The sequence below is a fragment of the Mixophyes fleayi genome, chromosome 2, assembly GCF_038048845.1.
Source record: "Mixophyes fleayi isolate aMixFle1 chromosome 2, aMixFle1.hap1, whole genome shotgun sequence".
NCBI classification, from domain to species: Eukaryota; Metazoa; Chordata; class Amphibia; order Anura; family Limnodynastidae; genus Mixophyes; species Mixophyes fleayi.
Window position 1 is genome coordinate 33,022,895 of NC_134403.1, and position 15,232 is coordinate 33,038,126.

At 41.0% G+C, this 15,232-nt stretch overlaps 1 protein-coding gene across 1 annotated transcript in view; it reads left to right on the forward strand.

Moving 5' to 3' along the window:
• The window catches only part of CNTN5 (contactin 5), a 1,124,282-nt gene that overhangs the window by 506,645 nt on the left and 602,405 nt on the right, over positions 1 to 15,232 (forward strand). The window lies entirely within an intron of this gene.

Genomic DNA, 15,232 nt, shown 5'->3' on the forward strand with positions numbered 1-15,232 from the left:
TGGAGGGGGGCCTTGAGAGACAGAAACCAAACTGGCTTTCTCCATGTCAATTAATATTGTACAGTCTATAATGGCTGAATTTTTTGGTATTTTATACAAGTGGAGGGGGGCCTTGAGAGACAGAAACCAAACTGGCTTTTTCCATTTCTTTACATATTTAACTATAAGTGTAGGGTGTAATATACATTCAAAGACGATGGCTGCATTGCCAATATGCATAGATGGAGAGGAAGACAATCTGTTTTGTGTGTAGAATAGGCCTACCAACGAAGAATTAAACTGTTTTTTTTTGATGATTTATTACCTCAACAATTAGATTACTTGTCTCTAAAACAGTTGGAGCACTAAATTGGGTTAATTTAGGCCCAAAAACATGGATTTTCCCAAAAAATAGCAAAACAAAACCAAACAAAACCAAAACCAAAACCAAAACACGCAATGGCGGTTTTGCAAAACCAAAACCAAAACCAAAACACGACGGTAATCCAGATCCAAAACCGAATCCAAAACCAAAACACGGGGGTCAGTGACCATCTCTAATTATTATTAACCTCAATAACACTAATTTCCAGTCATTTCCAGTCAATTTTGACCACCTCATAGGGAACAATATTGTTTTCATCTACTTTCGGACAAAGAATGCAGCGAGTTGGCTGGATGCTATGCGACAGAGCAACGACACAAACACACGCCAGTTCATAGCACATCTAGGAAACATTGCCACACAGCAGTGGCAGAAAAGAAAAGTGGTGCAAGATGGAATTGTCCTGGGTGCTCCCGCCCACCCTTATGTAAAATATTGAAAAGGACATGTACAGTTTAACAAACCAAGTGCACCATCAGGAGTGGCTGAAGTGCTTGGTTTGTTTGGGCCCCCACAAAACAAGCTACCAATAGCTTATCTGCCTTAAGCTCAACAGTGCTGTCAATGAACTCTCCATTATTAAACCATGTCTGATCGTGCTGCATCTTTAATCTCCTTCTCTTCTATGGATACCTCCCTGTCATCCCTGAAGAACTGCCAAACTTATGTAGACACAGGTATGGATATTACAACTGGAGTGGCATTACATCTGCTTCAGACAGAGTGTGACACGAAACATGTGGGCAGCATGGAATCTGTCATGTTGGAATACGCTGCATTGAACAGACATTTAAACCAATATATAGATGCAGTTGAGGAGACCGTACTTAAAACGTGACCCACCGGATGAGATCCTAGATTTAAGAGATCTTGTAGACGAGAGATAGCGCTTCAGAAGAATAATACAGAGAAGGCCATGAGGCAGAATGATAAATATGTCCAGTTTAAAAACAGCTAAGAGACCTGAGAAAACAAATGGATGTGTCACTGGTCCCTGCAGAGAAAGGTTTGGAAGATGAAGATGAGGAGATCGCAGTCACCCAGAGCACTCCTATAACATAGTTGGAGATGGTGAACCCACTGAAAAACAAAGTATGTGGTCACACGTACAAGAGAGAAGCAATTGAAAGGATGATTGAAAACAAACTTCAGCACTTATAGCACATGTAGGTAACATTAGCATAGAGCAGTAGCTGAAAGGAAAAGTGGTGCAAGATGGAATTGTCCTTGGGACCCTCCCACTCACCCTTATAATGGATCTTATAAAGGTCGTGCACACTTTAACAAAGCACTTCAGCGACAAGGAGTCCCACTTTTGTGGCTGAAGTGCTTGGTTTGCTTGGGCCCCCCACAAAATAAGGTAACAGTGCTGTCAATGAACTCTACAGTGGCAAGATGTCATGATCTTCAGCCTCATTCTCACCCTCATCAGTGTGTACATCATTCTAACACAATATTAATTCAACCCTGTAGGAAACCACCATTACAGAAGTCTCTGTAACAAACCTCGCACCAACTGTTTCCTTGATTGCTGTTTCTCTCAGCGGCCGTGGGGGGCAAACAAAACAAACCCGTTTCCACACGGCACCCTACTCGATGCAGGAAGTAGATCTTATCCCTGGTGTTTCCTCCTTTTCTAGTTCTTCCAGCGGATGGGACCTTTTCTTCTTTGTGCTCCTGCTCCTCTGACTTCTTTTATTCAAACTCCTTCATTTCCGCCATTATACCAGTGTCTGATGCAACGGTCTGGCAAACCACTATAAGGGGCGGGGCTTCATGATGCAGCAAATTGAAATGGACAGCTGTGAGTGGTGATTGGCAGTGAGCCTTGATTGGCTCACTGTCCTAGCCCTTGATTGGTTGACAGCTAATTAGTTCAGATTCGCTGTTACCAATGCCGGGGAGTTTCATCAGAGGAACCAAACTTACCTGAGCTGGATCGGAGGTCTAGTAAAGTAGAATCTTCCTCTTTTCTTCGCCTCTTGCTAGCTACATCAATGTTGCCCCACGGATATCTGCCTTTTTGACCTCTTCATGGGCACCGCTCTAGGGGTACACTATGCAACTGCATGAGTATTTTACGGTCGATAAGCTAATTTAACCTAAAACTTTTTTTTGTTTTTTGTTGAGTTAGCCTTTAAAGGACATGTCCAGTTTTGGACATGTCAGGCAAGGTTTAGGGGGCTCCTAATACATTGAAAGTGTGGCATCTGGTGGGAATTCAACTGTCCACGATGTACAGTTGGATCCTTGCATGGTGAGGCTCCATGAGATGTTACAGTAGTAAAATATTGCTGATGTTTTACTGATCATAATAACCGTAAGAGGCTCTGATAGGACATTGCACACAGTTGAATTCCCCTCTATGTCTGAGCGTCGGCCACTGATCGTGAGCCTCTGACATGGAGGAGCATATTTGGTACTTCTCTTCTTCAAAACCAATTCACATTTTCGATAAATTAATGTAGTTTGTCTATTTTCAGGAACATAACCCTTGGCGGAATCTTGAAAAAGTGGAATTTTTTTTCCTTTCTTATTTGCTTACATTTGTAGCAATTACAATAAAAATATATTTATTTCAATATGCAATCACTAGAAAACCCTGCGTACCATATCAAAATATATCAAGTTTGCTTGGTAGAGTATAAAAAATTAAAATGTTTTCCTTGAGAACACATAGGTGAAATTGGTCTGGTCTGTGTGATGCAAAATACATCTGGTCCTTGAGTATAGGCACACCAAGGGGGGGGGGGTGTCCTAGTGCCTGGAACCCCCTACCCCCCCCCCCTTCCCAAGCCTGGGGCACTGTATAATTGAGGTGACTGTACCCTGCTCCCTCTTCACCCAGCTCTGCTTGAAAAGGGAGAGATGTGTGCACCTAACAGTAGTGCACGCAGCATTGCCCATGTATATTATGGGGATAGGAAGAGTTGGAGAGCAGCCAAGCACTGACTAAAATTATAGCCACACCCCCATGCATGCTGGTCACGCCCACTGGCGGCGTGGTGTGGAAACCCCCCTCTACAAATCCTGCGTTTGCCCCTGTTGAGGGATTAATAATTACATGTACAGTTTTTTATAGCATCATTGAAAAGTGCAACAGACCTTTTTTTTTTGCATTTTTACAATAACACATTTACAAAAAAAATAGATATTCCGAGCACAACATTTCCATTATTAGACAATTTTCTGGTGCTCAGTATGTACGGCACAGGACCGCAGACGTTGCGAGAGTTCATTTTCATGGCTTCCAGCCAGTTAAGGCTGAGATTACAAAACTGATTTAAGTCAGTATGAAATATCCATTTATCACTTTCCTAAGAATAAATGGCTCTTATATTGGGTTTTACTGTAAGTGTTTTCTATGTGCTAATATTTGAGTATCCGTATATTTAGTTCCACTCTAAATCATGCAACAATTCTCATTCCACCTATTTTACAACTGACATGCTAGCACCGTTAACTAGCACAATGTTAATAATAGATAATTGAAACCAGCAATAGGTCATTATTTTTAATGATTGAATTCTTCCTTTATTTCTGCATGAATGTAATCTATAATCCATCTCCACAAACCCTAATTTAATCAGACTTTGTATAAATACTTTTTTTTTTTCCGATGCTCAAAAAACAATTGTCAGATGCTGTATGACGATGAAAGGAGTTCCTTTTCAAGAGCTATTCATCCTTTATTCAACATTTACCCCTGAGTGATTACATAGTTACCAACACTGCATAATAATCTCCAGGAATACATTGCAGCTGAACCGATGATCCACAACAGATCACACGGCACTGCCTCGACCAATCTAAGTCAAGGTACACACTACAGGTTTTTCATCTGATCATCGTGCCATTTACATGACGAACGACCGTTAGGTCCAATATCGCATTAGTACGTACGCTCCAACTATCATGTTTTACAATTCCAAAGCTCATTGTATGGTTTGATTTGATGTTATAAATAGACTAAAAATCTCTATGAATGATGGAACGATGTTGGGCAAATTCTGCAGTGTGTATGCACTCACGACAAACAGTGTAGGCAGATCTTCATAGAGTTTACAGAGTCACAACCTTTTCATCCGATAGTTTTGACAGATGAAGAGCACAGATCTGAAGGTAATTCTTGTAAAATGTGTATAGTATGTACACAGGAATCAGCATGCTTGATCGGAACTTTCAGTCATTGGAAAAATTGTTAAAGATATTGCATTGGGAGAAATTTTCTGTAGTGTGTACCCAGCCTTAGAGTACAACAATCCCTAGCGCATCATGATTTCTTCATGTAATAATGAAATACTTTTTTTGGTATTTCAGATAGTCATTTAAAAAATGACCAAATTAAAAATAATGAATAATTGCATCTAAGAGGCAGAAAAAATAAGGAATTAATTTTGCAGTTGGTGGAATTAAAAAATAGGGACAGAAATATGTTGTGCAGCACGGTGGCTAAGTGGTTAGCACTTCTGCCTCACAGCACTGGCGTCATGAGTTCAATTCCCGTCCATGGCCTTATCTGTGTGTAGTTTGTATGTTCTGTGTTTGAGTGGGTTTCCTCCGGGTGCTCTGGTTTCCTCCCACACTCCAAAAACATACTGATAGGTTTATTGGCTGCTAACAAATTGACCCTAGTGTGTGTGTCTGTGTGTGTTAGGGAATTTAGACTGTAAGCTCCAATGGGGCAGGGACTGATGTGAATAAGTTCTCTGTACAGCGCTGCGGAATTAGTGGTGATATATGAATAAATGGAGATGATGATGATGATAATGATGAAATATCCAGGGAAATTCTTTTAAAATCTAGAACTGTTTCTGGAAATTAGGGATAGGTGGCAACTATGGGGCTCATTTAGTTGAACTATATCTTTTTATCCCGTAAGATAAGCATTTTGGTACTGTGTATGCACAATCAAACTATTTATAGATTCAAATACAATTTACAACTTCTTACACCTGGGGGTAAATGTATCAATCTGCGGGTTCTTCAACACCCGCGTGGTCAGCCTCTTCCGCGATTAAATTTCAAGCGGCGCTGCATTGTAAAGGGAAGTTAACCCTTTACAATGCAGTGCCGCTTGAAATTTAATCGCGGAAGAGGCTGAACACGCGGGTGTTGAAGAACCCGCAGATTGATACATTTACCCCATGGAGAGGCAACGCAGGCGCGGGAAGAGCCAGGCAAACATTATTATTATTATTATTATTACCATTCATTTATATAGCGCCACTAATTCCGCAGCGCTGTACAGAGAGCTCCCTCACATCAGTCCCTGCCCCATTGGGGCTTACAGTCTAAATTCCCTAACACACACACAGACACACACACTAGGGTCAATTTTATTAGCTGCCAATTAACCTACCAGTATGTTTTTGGAGTGTGGGAGGAAACCGCAGCACCTGGAGGAAACCCACGCAAACATGGGGAGAACGTACAAACTCCTCACAGATAAGGCCATGGTCGGAAATTGAACTCATGAACCCAGTGCTGTAAGGCAGAAGTGCTAACCACTTAGCCATCAATTTATTCTAAGTAGCACCTAATTCGAGAAAATGTATACCAAGCCACACCTTATGCAATTCCATGTCTTAGAAAGACCCCTTTTGATTACATATGTATGGTTTTTATTATTGCCTTCTAAATGTAATATTATTTTGAGTTATGCACTAAAGTGCACCTTAAATCTATCTGAGCTACTGCTTTTGGTGACCGTACCACAAGTTGAGGACATAGAGATAAAGGTATAATGTAATTGGGAGCACAGAGAAACCTTGGAAAAAAGCTGCAATATAAAAGCAAACAATTCCAATAGCTATCACTGTGTCATATTATTGTTCCTTATCTCTCGCAACTTTTGTATTGCATTTAAAAAAAAGGTTGCACGCATTTGTATCAGTATGAAGAGGCTTTTAATTTGGCCTGCTCAGACGATGGTTATTGATCCAAAATAAATATATTGTTGCATGTATGCAGATAGCACAGGAGATAAGTGTTATGCTGCTCCCTCGACTTTAGAAACTGAAAATTAGTTTGAGTTGCAATTGCTGGTGGGAAAATAAAAAGACATTTCCTCCCTCTGAATACGGCAATTCCCGAAATGGATGAACAATAAGGCTGAAGAATACAATTTACATCTGCTTTCTGTTTGCTGTAAATATAATAATCTTTACTCTGTTGTCTTGAATGACTGCTGTTCTATGCAAATGCTCCCAAATAATTTCAGGAGGCTGAGTTGTTCAGTAATTACTTTTCAGTAATATCTTGATAGCCGACCAGTATAATAGATGTCATATTCTCAGATAATTCTCCCTTCTTGAAATGAAATGTGCCGAAGTAGCAGATGTTTTGATTTGTTTCTGTTGGAGATTATTGTTTGTTTGTTGTTAACCAATAACATACTTTATTAAGATGATAGACAGCATGCTGGAGGCAAGACATTGTTAAATATTATTATCATTTATTGTTATAAAGATGTAGGAGGAAGAGACTGATTGGGCCTGAGTCATTAAGGACATATTTGGCTACTTTGGGCAAGTTCTTTCCGGGAGAGAGGCGTGGCCAGAGGACAGGATGGGGTCGGGGCGCGGCCCTAAGCATCATTTTGGCCCCTCCTCCAACAACGGAAATTATCGTTTTTCCGCAGGGCCAAAATGACGCGATTCACCACGAATCGCGTCATTTTGGGACGGCAGTAGCGGGATGCAGGAGATTTGCCTGCTCTCCCGGGAGTCCGTGAGACTAACCCGAATTTCGGGAGTCTCCCGGACATTCCGAGAGAGTTGGCGAGTATGATTAAGGAACGGAAAGCATAAAACAGGAATAACTTTGCACCTGGGCAAAACCATGTTGCATTGGAGGGGGAGGTAAATTTAAAATGTGCTGGCAGATTTTTAGTTGCAGTAGGGCATGTCCTAGATCAACTTTTTTTTTCAGTGTAAAAATAAAGCTATCATGTATTTGTGTGCTAGATGAAAAAGGAGCCAGTATTTAACTTACGTGCAAGATAATAAACTAATTTGCACCCCTTGCATTGAAGCATGGTTTGTCCAGGAGCAAACCCACTCCTTTTTTTTTTTGCTTTGCTCTCCTTTATGCCTCAGGCGCATAATGTCTTTCCAATCTACATGAAAAAATTGATTTGTTTGCTACTCTTACTTTTTATACTTGTTTTTATAGTTCGTGCTGTTGTTTATGTGGCTTGTTGCTTCAATTTGTTTTAAAGAAATTAATTGCTGTTGATGGAAGTCTTATGTTGACCCTTTCTCATACTTACCAACTTTAGTCCTCTCCCCTCTGTGCACAGCTCTTTTTGCGTAATTTTGGCCTCGCACCAAGATCTTGAGACTGCTTCACCATGCCACCTGATGCAGGGCCAAAATGACGCCATACACAGCAAATTGCGCCATCAATGCCCCTACCCCATTTACTTTACTAGAAAATGGGCAGAAGGCTTCCTCTCACCGGAGTCCAGGTGAAATACCCAAAATTCGGGAGTCTTCTGTACATTCCGGGAGAGTAGACAAGTGTTCCCTTACTACATATGTCATATGGATTTTCCTAAATCATAGAAAAGTATAAAGACCAAACACTGAAACAACATCAATACTTAAAATACAAATTGGTCTATATAAAAGAGCTACAAATAACATACACAGATATATATGTCAGCGTCTCGGTTGCTCACAAGATAAAATTGTGATTATAATGAAGGGATATATTTTCCGGTACACAGGAAACGTCCTGTCAGTAATCCTATACCTCCCAACATTGCAAGTTATAAAACAGGGACCAAATTTACCCACATCCCCACTCCTCTCTGATATGCCTTTATTGTGGCAAGGACACTCCCTTAACTCCTGCCCATTTTGGACAGCACAAATTTGGAATGTGCTTTACCAATCTAGACTGATAGGTGGTATGTTAACTCCATTCAAAGTTACTGTAGTGTGACACTTTTAGCCGTCATTTGCAAAACATGGCTGATACAGCAATGCAATAGAATGTTAAACCTCTCTGTCAAGGTGTGGAAATATTTACATAAATATTTGTACATGTCATTCATAGATCTTTTATAGAAGGCAACTGCTATTTTAGGGTTAGTGGTTCTCTAAGGTCCATATGAAGGTTCACATTCACTTCTTGGAGAATTTGTACACAAAACTTTTGGGGCTAGATTTACTAAGCTGCGGGTTTGAAAAAGTGGGGATGTTGCCTATAGCAACCAATCAGATTCTAGCTGTCATTTTGTAGAAGGTACTAAATAAATGAAAGCTAGAATCTGATTGGTTGCTATAGGCAACATCCCCACTTTTTCAAACCGGCAGCTTAGTAAATATAGCCCCGGTGTCTTGAGTCTCACATATCAACTGATTAATACTTATGGGCTTTTGCAGATACATAGGTGTTATGAATTTTATGGATACCTGGATGAATTCAAATTATTAAATGTGTGTGTATATGTATATATATATATATATATATATATATATATATATATATATATATATATACAGGGCCGCCATCAGGGGGATACAAGGGGTACTGTTGTACTGGGCCCGGGCTCACCAGGGGGCCAGGTACAACAGCGCAACACAAACTTACCTGGGGGCCCGCTGTCTTGCAGTACGCTGGTTTCCGCTACTCTGCGCTGATGTCTTAAGCCTGACTGTCACCGTGACAACCAGACACCAGAATGCGATCGCAGGGTTGGCGGAATCATTCTCCTGCGATCATGTGATCTGGCTGTCACAGGCAGATCACATGATCGCAGGGGAATGATTCCTCCAACCCTGCGATCGCATTCTGGTGCCTGGCTGTCACGGTGACAGCCAGGCTTAAGACATCAGCGCAGAGTAGCAGAGACCGGCGGACTGCAAGACAGCAGGCCCCCAGGTAAGTTTGTGATGCGTTGTTGCTCATGGGGAGGGCGCTCACTGGGGGGGGGGGGGGCGTACTGGGCCCCATGATTTCTGATGGCGGCCCTGTATGTATGTATGTATGTATGTATGTATGTATATATATATATATATATATATATATATATATATATATATATATTTATATATGTGTATATATATATATATATATATATATATAGTAACAAAGGGAGGCATTTACCTGACAAGATGCAGAGAAAGCATGCGAGCAGAGTAAGACATTGGCGCAGTTATGCACTTAGATTGAGGTTAAACCAGGTAAAGACTTCTGTATAGTTTAAAGTTTGGTTAACTTACAAGATTTGAAAGCTCCTTCCTCTCAGCAAACAGACAGGGGGGTTAATGTATGAATCTCCGGATTCTTCATCTCCGGCGTGATCAGCCTCTTCAGCACTTAAATTTAAAGCGGCGCTGCATTGTAAAGGGAAGTTTCCCTTTACAATGCAGCGCCGCTTTAAATTTAAGCACTAAAGAGGCTGAACACGCCGGAGATGAAGAATCCGGAGATTCATACATTTACCCCAGGGTGTGTCTGTTAGTGCAAACTGAGCCAGTGATGGGCGTTTCCTCTTAAAGGTAAGGTGGGTGTGTCACCTGCCCATAAAGCTAAGGCTGGGGGAGGAGTATCATGTATAAAAGCTTGCTTGTGTCATTTGTTCACTGAGACCAACGCTGGGGAAGCTGGCTGGTCTTGAGAGAGCTGGTCTATGTCTAGCTAGCGTTTAGGGTCTCCAAGAATTGCTGTGAAATCTGCACGGTATCAAAACATTTACCATCCTGACAATAAAACTACATAAAAAGGAAGAAGTTGTTCGCGTGTGCTTCAGCAGTAGCGGGCTCTTGCCACTATATATATATATATATATAATATATATATATATATATATATATATATATATATATATAATATGCTTTAAGAGTTAATAGCATGTAGAATGAATAGTCTGCTCAATCTGGTGTCTAGCAAAGAGGGAGATAAGGCACATTCCTGATTGTATCAAGTTACCAGAGGAACCCAGATGTACTGCAGACCTCTACAAGGTCAAACAATGTATGGAGGGGGGTCCGACAGGGTGTGTAACTAAAATCTGCACAGCAACAAGAAAAGTATATAAGACTGTGTAAATGCATTAATTGTTGCTCAGATTCTTGTTAGAATGCTGCACCCATGCTTGCATGCCTGAAAGCTCACATTTGTATCTTTAGCTTATGATTTTTGACTTTCTACTGCTTGGTAAAATACTCGGTATAACAAAAGGGATACATAATAATAAAATAGTTGTGAAACATATGCATGATTACATCAAGATCCTCTCACGGTTCTTTAAATTTAATGCTCAAATCAGTTCAATGCTAATGAACTAATGGAGAAAAGACGTGTTGTCAACAAAAAAAGCAATACAGCCTGTCATTGTGCACATTAAAAAAAAATGTAATGTATTATTAACGCTTTAAGAATTCAGAAATGTCTTTATTATGCCTGCTTTACAATGTACCATTTTATCATGTGATCCTACACTGTTCCAGTAGTTTATACCACCAATTAGTTCCCTTAATACTGTACCACCAGTTAGTTTCCCCCATTGTACCAGCAGATAGTGCCCCAAATTTTACCTGCAGCCAGTGTTTGCATGCTATCAGCAGTTAGTGTCCCAAATGTACTCACTGTTCCTGAGGCTGGCAATGCGTTTGTATTCACTGTTGCAGAGGCTCCGCAATGTTTATATACTCACTGCTCCATAGGCCATACTTGCCAACTCTCCCGGAATGTCCGGGAGACTCCCGCATTTTGTGAGAGTCTCCCGGACTCCCGGGCGAGTGTGGCAATCTCCCGAATTCTGCCCACTTCACTAGGAAGTGCCCCACTTCCTAGTGAAGTGGGCAGAATTAGATCCCAAACGCCGCGATTCCCGGTGAATCGCGGCGTTTGGCCCCGCCCCCGCTGTCAAATGACGCAATTTGCGTCATGACGTCACAGGGGGCGGGGCCGAAATGACGCGATTTCGGCCACCCCGCCCCTTCACGCCCCCCTCCACTGGCTGGCTCCCGGAAGGGAGCTGAAGAAAGTAGGTAAGTATGCCATAGGCTCAGCAAAGCATATATACTCACTGCTCCTGAGACGCAGCATTGTGTATGTACTCACTGCTCCAGAGGTTCGGCAATGCGCATGTACTCACTGTTTCAGAGGCTCAGTAATGCTTTTATATTCACTGCTCCAGAGGCTCGGCAATGCATATATACTCACTGCTCCAGAGGCCCGGCAATGTGTATATACTCACTGCTCCAGAGACGCATCATTGTATATATACTCACTGCTCCAGAGGTTCGGCAATGTGTATGTACTCACTGCTCCAGATGCCCAGCGTTACGTATGACCTCACCGCTCCAGAAGCCTCCTGTCTGCTCTGAAACTGAAAACCTAAATGAGCTCCACTGTGCATGTGTCACCCTCTAAACATGCTTAAAAGAGCTGAGCGGGATAGAGAATAGATACGATTCACCAGGCCCCCTCTCACCGCTTGTCTCCATAGCAATAATAGTAACATGCTAAGGTTTTAGACATGGTACTCCAAATTACGGATAAGCCCTTCATCCAGAAAATCCTAACTTTGAACAACAGAACCCATACCAATATAATTATGTCATAGAGCATTACAGATCTTTTATGTGATATTCCGTGTGTAGTATTAAAATTCACAACTGTAGTTAAATCTAATATCTCCAGAACCTAAGCACTCATGTCAGCAGAAGACACCAGGTAACATCTCTCTCTTAATAAACAAAAACAAATGTTTTCAATAAAAAATTTCAGGAAGCCTAATCTGGAAACTAAAAATGTTTGTTAGCATTCTAATGAAAAGTACGAAATGTACTGGAAGAATACCACAAGGAGGTAATCCCTTCTCAAACCCCCATATGGTATAGCTCAGTATATGACTTGTCTAGAGACATGAGTGTCCTTTTAAAATGTCATAAGTCGTTTAAGGGATGATTCACTGCGACTGCGGATAATTACACAGCAATGACATTTATTAGTTTATAATACACTGATGGATTTATACTCCAGTTACATGACATATAAAAACCAGGGTTTGTCAGATGACGGTTAGTGGTACACTGTACAACAGTTTAGAAATAAATGTAGGTTTTAAGGACACAGAACTGAATTTGGAATGTACAATTTAGAGATGTCCAATTTGTTGTTAGCAAATTCCAGTAACATTCAAAGGTGATAATGTACTACTAAGTCATTGTTATAATCAAGAAATATAATATTAATATGGGTTCTGAGCATCTTATTCAATGAACCTAACAAATTTAAATGCCAACATATTTTGAAGTCTACTTACATATGGGTAACTGTCTTAAAGAGGGTTTTTTTATCATTAGAAATTATTTAAGTTTGGGTTTGTTCATAGTCTTGTTCAACTATTACTAAATCCATTGCTTTATTTTTCAGCCTTCATTTTCTCTTTCTAACAAAGACCATAATATAATCTAGAGATATTTGTTTATTTCATTGCCTTATACACTAATGGCCAAAAGTATCTGTACACCCCTTCTAATTAAGCGCATATCGCATAAAAGTTGCCAATCCTTGGTTTCAACACTAACTGCTGAGTTGCAAACTGTCTCTGAAAGCAATGTCACAAGAACTGTTCATCAGGAGCTTCATGGATTGAGTTTCCATGGACGAGATAACCATTCACAGAGTCCGAGGGAGCTCCACTGCTCCAGAGTCCGAGGGAGCTCCACTGCTCCAGAGTCCGAGGGAGCTCCACTGCCCCAGAGTCCGAGGGAGCTCCACTGCCCCAGAGTCCGAGGGAGCTCCACTGCCCCAGAGTCCGAGGGAGCTCCACTGCCCCAGAGTCCGAGGGAGCTCCACTGCCCCAGAGTCCGAGGGAGCTCCACTGCCCCAGAGTCCGAGGGAGCTCCACTGCCCCAGAGTCCGAGGGAGCTCCACTGCCCCAGAGTCCGAGGGAGCTCCACTGCCCCAGAGTCCGAGGGAACTCCACTGCCCCAGAGTCTGAGCAGTGGAGCACCGCATATATGCTTTGGCATGGAAGGCGTTCTTGACCCCTTAATCATTCCCTGACCAGTGTCAAACATTGTAATAGATGCGTATGCTATCACTTATGATATCATCTGTGATTCTCTTCCACTTGTAATTTAAAAATAGAGCATAAGGGAGCTAGTGGTCTATCCATGAGCATTTTACCTACTAACATTGCATTTAGGTGTAAACTTTACACCAAACCGCAACAACCAATCAGACACTTGCCCCATTGCCTAACTTGCATTACACAGATAAAATCTAATTGCTGATTGGTGGTTGTTGTTCAGTGCAAATTTGGCATCGTAATGCATTGCTGGTAAATGAGCTCTACTATCACCAAACAAAGCTTGTACGGAAAAGTTGCCAGCCCCCTGTGATCCTCCCATAGACTAGGAAAATCCTAATGGATGGATTTCTTCACCCACCTGTAGATATGTGGAAAAGGATAATTAAGCAATCTGGTTTTGCCAAGCTGTCAAGCTGTCAGTCTCTCTGTGTCTGCTCTGTTAGAGAAGCACATCCTTCATAATATAGTAATCTTTGTAGAGATATAGAAGAAAGCATGTTGGACAAATTTAGTTAAGTACTAAATATAAATCATGTTATTTCATGTATATATTAATCAGTTCTGTAATACACAACATTATGATATATATATATATATATATATATATATATATATATATATATTAATGTCATATAGTAACTTTATGCACTTTAACTGACTTCTTAGAGAATACCTGTTTGGTCAGATCTGGAACACTTTAAATTGTATATCTCCCAAACCAGTAGTCGAAGTGGAAATTTAGAAGTGGCAGTATGGAAAATGTAAGTGAATGGAATTTGGTGTTAAAATGAAGGCAGTATTGAGAAGTGGCGGTATGGCATACCACCGTATACACCCCCACGTCCACAACTGTCCCAACCTCAATATAAGGGAGAAATGACCATCCCCAATCTATCCAAACCACACCCACATCCATCCAAACCACACCCACATCCATCCAAACCACACCCACATCCAACAAACCACACCCAGATCCATCCAAACCACACCCAGATCAACCAAACCACATCCATCCAAACCACACCCAGATCCACCAAACCACACCAACATCCATCCAAACCACACCCAGATCCACCAAACCACACTCAGATCCACCAAACCACACCCACATCCATCCAAACCACACCCAGAACCACCAAACCACACCCAGATCCACCAAACCACACCTATGCTTACTAGTCCTGATTCCCTCCTACTATTCTGTACATTAGTGGAATGGGAAATGGGAAAATAGGTCTCCTACTGTAAATTATAAGCATATTAGTGGACATGCCATGACCGTATGAAGTCATGAAGCTGAAGGCTGAGAGGTTACCAGTCATGGAAATACTACCAGGATATATATATATATATATATATATATATATATATATATATATATATATATATATATATATCCTTCAATTTGTAACATATTAAACTTATGTGACCTGATTCTTTAATAACATTGTGAATTTATCCCAAAATCTTGTTACAGAAGCATTTATCACAAGCCCAAAAGAGCCACAGGACATGCTCACTCTGCTTAGCTTCACACTGTTTAACTATAGTATTTTATGCAGAATTTCCATTCTACCAGTACACAGCTGGGACAGCGGTTCAATTAAATTCCTGAGATAAGCAAACTGTTACCTATTATTTATAGATGGTCATTTGCAGCAAATACCCGGTTTGGTGCTTAATATAATGTGCAATCTATATGATAAATACTCGGAGCCTCACCAATAACTGGTGGCACTATTTATCTCATATTAGTCAACCTCTAGTTTGCTGTTGTTGATAAAAGCTGCCCCGGAGGCTGATTATTA